The sequence below is a fragment of the Cyprinus carpio genome, unplaced genomic scaffold (genome assembly GCF_018340385.1).
Source record: "Cyprinus carpio isolate SPL01 unplaced genomic scaffold, ASM1834038v1 S000006470, whole genome shotgun sequence".
NCBI lineage: Eukaryota > Metazoa > Chordata > Actinopteri > Cypriniformes > Cyprinidae > Cyprinus > Cyprinus carpio.
Genome location: NW_024879146.1, coordinates 108,472 through 118,282, shown reverse-complemented (window position 1 = coordinate 118,282; position 9,811 = coordinate 108,472). Strand labels below are relative to the sequence as shown.

The following is a 9,811-nucleotide window of genomic DNA, read 5'->3' as shown; positions in this document are numbered from 1 at the left end:
TCCTGGCTTGATGTGGGGGATGCTAACACCCGGATAAATGAGAGGATAGCTGTGCAGACTGGCCCTCGGGACTGCAGCCAAATCACGCTTGATGACGGGGGACTTGAGCCGCTTTGAGCTCGCCGACTGAACAAACACACTCATGTTTTGGAACATATTTGAGTGTTGTTTGACAAACTGATACAAAGCTTACACTTTATAACTAGCTGGTGTGGGAATTCGTATTGGAAGCCTGTTTCTGCCGTTTGCAATTTTGGAACAAGACTGAATTTTGGGTATTTGCATGATGTCACAGTTCAGATTATATCTCACCATTTGGAGTTTTCGTCTCAGAATTGTGAGAAAATGTGAGATCTTGCAATTTTAAGTTTTAATTCTTACTTTTTAAAAAATAAAAATAAATGAATAAATAAATAATGATAATGACTTTTGTGAGAAAATGTGAGATCTTGCAATTCTAAGTTTAATTCTTATCTCACAACTTTTATTCCTTGCAGTCTGAATTGTCAGAGGTGGAAACAACCATTCATATTTTAAGCATTATTCATTGTGAATCTGTAGATTTTTATCCACATAATTTTGGATTTTGACTATTTATAGAAAAGCATCTAACAAGCAATGACACAACAGTACACTATAGTAATTCACTAATCAAGTCAGCAAGTTAGTTGTACATAAAATACCATTGAAAAGTTTGCTCTTGGTCAGCAAGATTTATTTAATTTATTTTTAGGAAATTAATACTTTTATTCAAAATAGACTGATCAAAAGTGACAGTAAAGACATTTAAAATGTCTAAAAAGTTTTCTATTTCAAATAAATAAATGATGTCTATTTTCTGATTAAAAAATTATGATTTTCCACAAAAATATGAAGCAGCACGACTGTTTTCAACATTCATAATAATAATAATAATAATAATAATAATAATAATAATAATAATAATAATAATAATAATAATAATAATAATAATGCAACAAATCAGCATATTAGTATGATTTCCGAAGGATCATGTGACACTACAGACTGGAACAATGATGCTGGAAATCAGCTTGGAATAAATTACATTTTTACATTTTATTTTAAATTATAATAATACTTCATAATATTACTGTATTTACAGAATTTTTTATCAAAGAACTGCAGCCTTGGTGAGAGAAAGATAATTTTTTCTTAAGCCTTTAAAAATAAACTTATAGACCACAAAGGTAAATGCTAGTGTAACTATGAGCTGCTACACCGCTCAGTGCATACAAAAACGTCCTGACAATATTCAGAACAAAACCACAGTAAAGCCATGCCTGGCATGATCAGTTTAAACAATCTTAAAACCTGTCACAGGCACAGATACTTTTCTTACACAAACTTTAAACAGAACAGCCCTGCTAATGCAAACACTTCTCACAAACGCACAAAGAATACCATGCAATAAAAGTACATCTCACTTCCATATGACTGACATGTTAATTCAAAGCTGCACTAACAAGGTCAATTAACTTCAGACTATGCTGAAAGTGTTTGCTATGATTATACCATTGCTTTGCATACTGTGCACGTTGGAGTATAATTTAATGCATTTTAAAATTAGCAGTGCAAATTCAATATCGGGTTAGATTTACATGTTCTGAATAAAACGTGAGAGATCTGTCCAAAGTTTTGTGGGATGAGATACACACCAAAGCACCGCTAAAAAATTTGTCGATAACAGATAAGACAGCTGTTTTCTCCACATGGAGCTAATAAAGACTCAACCTGGATGGAAACACTTGTAAACCTTTCTTTGTGGGACATTCAGACTGTAATTTAAGCAAGGCACAGCAGTTCCTCCACTGACAGACAGGATTCATATCAAATCTACCGAGACCAGTGTGGCCTTCCAGATAAATGAGTGTCCTTACTTTAGACGAAGGCTGTTTATGCTGCTTGATCCATTAAGGATCACCCAGTGAGATCCGCCTGCCCACCCAGAACACGAGGACAACCTTTTGACAACATTAAGTTCAAAATATCACACATTAACTAGCCATTAAAACAAATATACCTGTATTTGTGGTTCCCTGGTCCAACACAGCTGCTTCAAAACACTTAAATGTCAAATAAACTATGCTGACTCATTAGACCACAAGTGAAAAAGATGCAATAAACAAGCAGCACTCTGATTATTTAGGGCCTGAGAAAGAGACTGTAGGGTGTTTGATCAAATGTACACACACAATGACAGATGTGGACAGCATTCAGCATTGCCTACAAACAAGATGAAATATTAAGATGCATTACGTCTCCACTTCACTACAGCACAGATACATTCACTGATCTTTAAAGTTAGAGCAGGACATTAAGGGTCATTGTACAAAAAAGGTGACTTTTTTAATTGAAAAAGGTCATGACACTACACACTTCTTAGAAAACTGTCCCCTGCTGACAAACCTAAAAAAATATGACATAGTGCTAAAAAAAAAGTAATTTAAAATTATAATAAAAATAATAAAAAAAAAAAATTAACACATATATAAATATAATTCTTTAAAATGTTTTTAAAAATGTTTAAAAACAAAGTATATGTTCCATGAATATGGTATTCATAAATAAAGAAAAAAATATATATAAAAAAAAAATAATTAATTAATATATATGGTATGGTACACATATATATACACACATATATATACATACATACACACACACAAACACACACAGATGGATAGATATGAAAGAAAGAAAAAGAAAGAAAGAAAAGAAAGAAAGAAAAGAAGAAAGAAAGAAATAGAAATGGTGATATATAGTATATATATTATATATATATATATATATATATATATATATACACACACCATGGTCTGTCTGAATACTCGACTTTGATTGGCTGGTAGGTATGCATTAAAAACGTTTAATGCACAGGTAGTTCCAAGTCAGTTTAATCACCGTTCTATATAAATGGTTTGCTTTAATTGATGCATGCACACACACAAACACACACAAACAAACACACACATCACTCGCACATAAACATAGTGAGAGAAAGAGAGATCGGAGATCATGCTGCGTACACACAGAAACTTATTGTCAGCGCTGCCCTGTGACTTTTATTAATAAACAGGCATAGATAATGGATCGCAACATAATATTCCTAAGCAACAAGGTGGTAAAATCACTGTTTTTGAAATAACTAAACAGCTTCATTGTTTGTAGTGAGAGATGCACAGATAATTATATAATTCATTATTATCTATAATTTCATTCAAATAAATGTGGTCTTACTGCACTATTTCATCTCTGTGTCTGTCTCTGTGATATATACATTTTAATTAAACACAGTATGTAGTATGTCGTTTCACTTCAAAATAGCATAGTAAAAGTGTTAGCCATTCAGTTTAAAGTAATTTTTACGCATATGTTGATGAAGGAACACAAAAGGCCACACACCGTTTTGTGGAATGACCCTCATCAGTCTTAAAGCCGCAAAAGGAAACCATTTGTGAATGTACTTGAGTAAAGCAAGAAGTGTAGGTCAGCAACCGGCACTGTATTGTCACTGGTTGTATGTTGCTGGTTAATGCATATTTGTATCATGCGCTGTTCCATATAAAGCAGAAACAGGAGCATGATATGGGGCGTACCCTTCCTGTAAGAAGCTCCCCTATGGAGAAGTGGCCTGCAGAGGCTCGTAAAGCAGCGCCAGTGAAATTTACAGGCTCTGTGTGGGCCTCCTTGTAAGATCTCAAGCTCCACGTTGCCCTGAGGATACTGCCGCTGTGACCGAATGCAGGAATAGCAGCCTATTACCAGAAGACAGACAACAAGAGCCCAACTGTGCGGCCACAATGACGACTGTCTCTCGACAGAGTCGTGAAACAAGGTCTCTCATTAAGAGCCCCGCATTTCAAAGGTAGTTGTTTGTCACCTGATGGTGGGTGTTTCATTTTGATAGCAAGACTTTATTATAGGTCACTTAGCGAAATCCTCTTTTGAGCTCCCACATGACTTTACATGATTTAACCTCGGCACCAAACACATGGATATGTCTGACGTCCTTTGAGGGCAAGACTGCAGTAAATAGCAACACAGTTTGGTAGTTCAACTCTATCGTATGGCTTCAGTATACAGCACAGCACAAGAGTCATTCTCCAACCAGCAACACATAAAGACTACTGCTTCAAGAAATTACAGAAGAATTCACATGGACTTATTTGGTGCATGTTGATGGAGTAAAATAAAGTTCAGCAATAAAGGTATGCTTGACCTCCAGCGCAGGGCTGTTTGCAGCACAGGTCATGGGAGAGAAAAGACAGCGGGGTCAGTAGAGGACAAGTGCAAACAACATCACATGGACCAGCATGAATCTGTGGTGCTGATACATCCAGACTGAGACCTCTATGACTACGGGCCACGTTTAAATCAACATGAAATGGCATTCACAACCCATTTACTTTCATAATATGACATATTTCCATATAGAACGGCATTATATTTGAGAAACAAAGTATTTAATTATATCAGGAATTGAAAGTATTTTTATAAGTCGGTGTTATGTGCCAAATTTTTCCACATCATAGCATTAATCTGGAAAAAATTTATGATATATAAAATAAAATATAAATAAAATAAAATAAAAATGAATTACTGCATATATATATATATATATATATATATATAAAGTGGGTATTACATGACAATTTTTTCTACATTAACATTAATCTGAAAAATTAATGAATGAATAAAAAAAAACTACTTTAAAATTAATCTCTTATTTTTTTAAAGACTTAACTATTAGTTAGATTCTAGGAAGGCTGCATAACTTAAAATTGTGGCTTAAAAATCAATGAAACATCTAAATGATTATACAGCCCTGCATCCTGAAAAAAAAATCAGCTGATTTGCAGAATTTTTTTTTAATATTATCTAATTCAATGATGCTGAATTAAAAACATATACCATCACTTATATTTTACAAATTAGATATTTATAAATTATAATTATGATTTTTCAAATTATATATATGTATCAGCTATGATGCACTTATCGAAATAACAAAAGCAGTCAAATGTTACAACATTAAAAATGTGTCATTTAAAATGCAATCTGCAAAAGAGTGAAAAAAAGTGAAAAATGGGATTATGCATAAAATAATGTCTTCAGAATCATTCACAGATGTGAAAATGAGCTGAGAATTGAACAAACTGGCACTGAGGAAAGACAGGAATCATGTCTCTGTGTCAGTTTTTCTGTGATTAAGAGATAATACAAGACTTCTTCACCTTACAAATGGTTGTCGAAAGCACTACAAGAGCACTATTTTTGTAATTAGCATCTCAAAATTAGAAACAAAAACAAGTATTGCATTTCATTCAGCAAATAAGATGCAGGGCCGTGTTTGATGAAAGATTTATTCTTTGGGATAACATGCATGAGTGAATGATGCACAATAAGACGAGGAACATGTATGACGGAAGTAAACAGAATAAAGTTTGATTTCTTGTTGAGTTTATCAAATCCCAGAAGCCTGAACCTTGGGAGCATGAAGTTCTGGAATATCAGAGAAAACTCACCCTCACAAAGGACGTGTAGTGATGGCACTGCTGTCGGTGATCGTCTCCAGGCTGAAACGCTGATTACAGCAAACTGTCTGCTCCCACCATTTCCAAAATACACCCGCGGGCGGCAGACCTTTGTGTCTCTTATCTGAATCTGCAGTTAGATTGTACAGCAACTCTGAGGAGAAAAATGGACACCACCCCCCCAAGATTTCAGTAAGACAACAGTGTGTAAACATCTCTCAAACACGGCCTGTTTCAAAACTATCACTATCAGAAGCATTCCAGGGCAATTTTAGGTATTTAAAAATAAAGTCAAGTAAGATGTCAAGTTCCCACTGTCATGTCGTGGAAACGAGAGAAAAAACAGTACAAGAACATTTCTGGGGCCACGTCCAAGAGTTAAATGTTTGTGATTAATTTCTGGAAGTTTGAGAAATGGCAATGGTATGTAGGAAAAACATGGTTCAAAATGTCCTGATGAATCTCATTAAGAAATGTGTGGGTCATATTTCATCCCAAAATGTAATAAATAAATAAATAAATTATATATAATAAAATAAAATAAAACACAAAATGTACTGATGAATCTTAGAAAGAATTGTGTGGGTCACGAATGAATAAATGAATAATAAAAATAAAAAATAAAAAATACAATTGAATGAATGAATGAAAAATAAAATGTCAATGATTTATTTATTATAGTTTTTAATTTTAAGTAAAAGAATAAATTGTATATTATGTGAATTTTATTAAAATAAAATAAATAAGTAATTAAAATTAGCCATATTGCACATTACTGTAATGCAGTTAAAATTTAATTCTCATTACTAATGGTTGAAAATGTGTTGAATTGTCATGAAAACGATAAAATATGTACTTGCAATTCTATATATAACTGCATATGTGACAAATAAAAATCTTGTAAATGTTTCAAGTTCTTTATGCAAAATATAATTACTTTTTGTTCTTTTAGTTTTGGGATGAAATATGATCCAGACATCTCTTTGGTGAGATTCATCCATCTACACCTACAAGCTTTTCCAAAAAACAGGATTTGATCAAAAACACAGAGCTCTTGGACGCGGCCCCAGAAAGAGCTGCTTTCTTTCCACAACTTGATGAATTTCTTGACAGTTTTTGTGAAATTCACCCAGACGAGGTCAAATGTGTAATTGCGGGACCATTGCTCCGATCCTGACGCTGAGTAAGAGCTATTATTACCCTGCTGCTCTCACAGGGCGTCACTCTAATGAACGGGCTCCTGGACCAATGCAGGGGTTGTTGTCTTAATACACCCAGCTGTGAGGGCACCATGAGCTCACTACAGCCTACAGAACCAGGGCGTCACCCAGACACAAGGTGCTGCAGTACTTTCCAATATGGGTGCCAAGTGGAGTAACACTAGTGCTCTGTACTTCCCAGAAACCCTTCCATTATGTAACACCCCCTTTATTTACTCCATCTCCCATAAGGCCACACCCAATCATCGAGCAATGGCCACACCCAAAAGTTAAGCAAGTGGTCATTCGCATTGAATCCCATAGTGCATTGCTGTTTTTATATCTAACATTTGATGATATTCCAAAATAGTCTATTCTAGGCCTGTCTGTGTGTTGATAGACTGAAATAAAGGTCAGCACAGCATGCACTGACCTCCAGTTCAGGGCTGTTTGCACCACGGCTCATGAGAGCGAAAAGACAGCGGTTCAGTTAAAAACAAGAGTTATCAAGACTATCTAGTTATGGGTTTAGTGTGTATGCAGACATCTGTTGATTACACATATAGTGTTGTTGAATGTGTAACAATGAACAACAAATAAAAAAATGCTATTAATTTTTTTTTTTAATTTTATAAAAAATTTAATTACATTTAAAACTAATTAAAAATAAAATATCAAACAATAAAAATATTAAATAATAAAAATAAATAATAAAAAATACAAAATACAATAAAAATAAAACAATAAAAAAATTAAAACATAATTAAATTAAACATCAAAATAAAATAATAAAATATAAAATAAAATAAAATAAAAAAGCCCCAAAAATAATAATAATAATTCCACGGTTGCTCACCTATGTGGCCGGGTACATGTTTTCCTCGAAAGCTCATGCAGATGGTGACGTTGAAGCAGTTGAGATGCTGAGGGCCCTCGTGACACTGCGGTACTGTGATGTTAATCGACACGGGCAAGAAGATGGAGACGTCCACAGAGATCACCGGCCTGGATCTGTCACAAGCAACAGCAAATAAGTTCAAAGCTACATCTGAATGGATGATTATCAGAGAACACTAACTAGGAAATGATGTAAATACAAGCTTGTGCTGGATCAGAAGTGCACAGCTTACCTTAACAGAACCACACTGTCAGCCATGAACGCCCCTATCGTCACATCTGATATGGGGAAAAGAAACTATAAAGTTTAGAAGAATAATTACATGCTTTTAAACTGTGAGGCTATGCTGTTGTGTACCTTTAACACTGTTACAGACCTTCAGAGTAAACTTTCCGGGATGACCCAATAACAAACTGTTGTACCTCTAAAGGTAAAATCCAGTGTTGTAATTGTAAATAATATTAAAAATAAAATTAAATATTTTAATTAATAAAAAAGAGCATAACAAATTGAATAAAACAAACTAAAATTTAAATAAAAACTGAAAATATAAAATATTCAGAATAATGAATAAATTCAAAATATGAACAAAAAACTAATAGTATGTAGTTAATCATTATATTTTGTAAATAGTTTTTTTATCATTAATATTTGTAAATAGTTATGCTTGGTCACTAGAACATTACATAGGGTTGTGTACAAATCATTATGACCACTAATTAGTAAAAGCATTTTAATCTTAAAGTATTGCGTTGGTACATGCAACGGATATGGATGTGACCCTGGAGCACAAAAGCATCAGTCTTAAGTCTCTGGGGGTGTATTTTGAGCAATAGCAAAAAAAAACACTGTATGGGGTCAAAATTATAGATTTTATATTAAGTAAAGATCATGTTCCTTGAAGATACTTTGTAAATTTCCTACTGTAAATATATCAAAACTTAATTTTTGATTAGTAATATGCATAGCTAAGAATATGTTTGGACAACTTATTTCAACTTCAAAGGCGATTTTCTCAGTGTTTTGATTTTTTCACACCCTCAGATTCCAGATTTTCAAATAGTTGTATCTCGGCCAAATATTGTCTGATCCTAACAAACCATACATCAATGGAACGCTTATTTATTCAACTTTCAGATGGTTTATAAATCTAAATTTTTGGTTTTTTTGGTCCAGGGTCACAATATATGACACAGATCAAGCAAGATTATTTTTTTTGTAGAAGATGAAGCCTTCTTTGTTTGGTTTACTCTCTCATTTTATTTAATCGGCGTGTCCACTGTGGAATGCTTTAAACAAAATGCTTGCTGGCCTCAGAACTATGAGATCAGAGCAGACAGAATGTGTCAAAGGACGGTTAAGAAAAAGTTAAACAAACACTCAATCTACATTCCCAGGATTAGCGCAGAATGGAACGTTCTCCATCATATAATTAATCCTGTCTTACACAAGAGCCTTCTGTGGATATAAAAAAGATGAGAAGCATCATTTGGGGGTTTTCACAGCAGCTTTCACATCACAAGTCCAGTCACTTTGTGACGTTGTGACGTTGTGTTGTGACGAATCACTCATGTAATAAGTCACATATTTTTTTGAATATTTGAATATTTGGAGGTTTCCAGAATGGAATAAACTCACTAGAGGTCGGTAAAACGTTACATGCTTCCCATCTTTACGCGGAGATCGCAGAAGGCCAATCTAAGTAGTCTGGCACCGGTCATGGTTTCTCACGAATGTGGGTCGATTTTGATCTAGTTCATTCGGAAAACATTCTCAGTGTTCATTTGAGCAGAACTGGCCAAGTGTCTAAAGCAAAGCCAAACCTGGATATCCGTTTCCTCCTGTCTACATTGCCGGAAATTGAACTGGCCGAACATCTGGAGGGTGGGAGGGGGTTTGATGCTTCGGCCCCAGACAATCTCTGCATACGATCCAGGCTGAGAGAGAAAATCACATCAATTAATCAGAAACACCAGTATTAACATCCACACAGACCAAATCATTAATCAAACGTCCACAGATTTCTGAATGCCACATAGTTCTACACATTCCCCATCACACGTTCATTTATTAAATATTTCAGCTAATTTGATTATGCTTTCAGCTAGTAGGATCAGTGTGGCACTCTCAGCTCCATTTAAGGCATTTTTCCTACTAAA

At 34.3% G+C, this 9,811-nt stretch overlaps 1 long non-coding RNA gene across 1 annotated transcript; it reads right to left on the bottom strand.

Moving 5' to 3' along the window:
* Positions 1-5,589: 5,589 nt before the first annotated feature.
* LOC122143628 lies at positions 5,590-9,538 on the bottom strand. The gene is made up of 4 exons (XR_006159289.1): positions 9,476-9,538; positions 7,885-7,930; positions 7,611-7,765; positions 5,590-5,709 (listed from the first exon to the last, which is right to left on the bottom strand). It is a non-coding gene; the product is annotated as an uncharacterized LOC122143628 (long non-coding RNA).
* Positions 9,539-9,811: the final 273 nt, after the last annotated feature.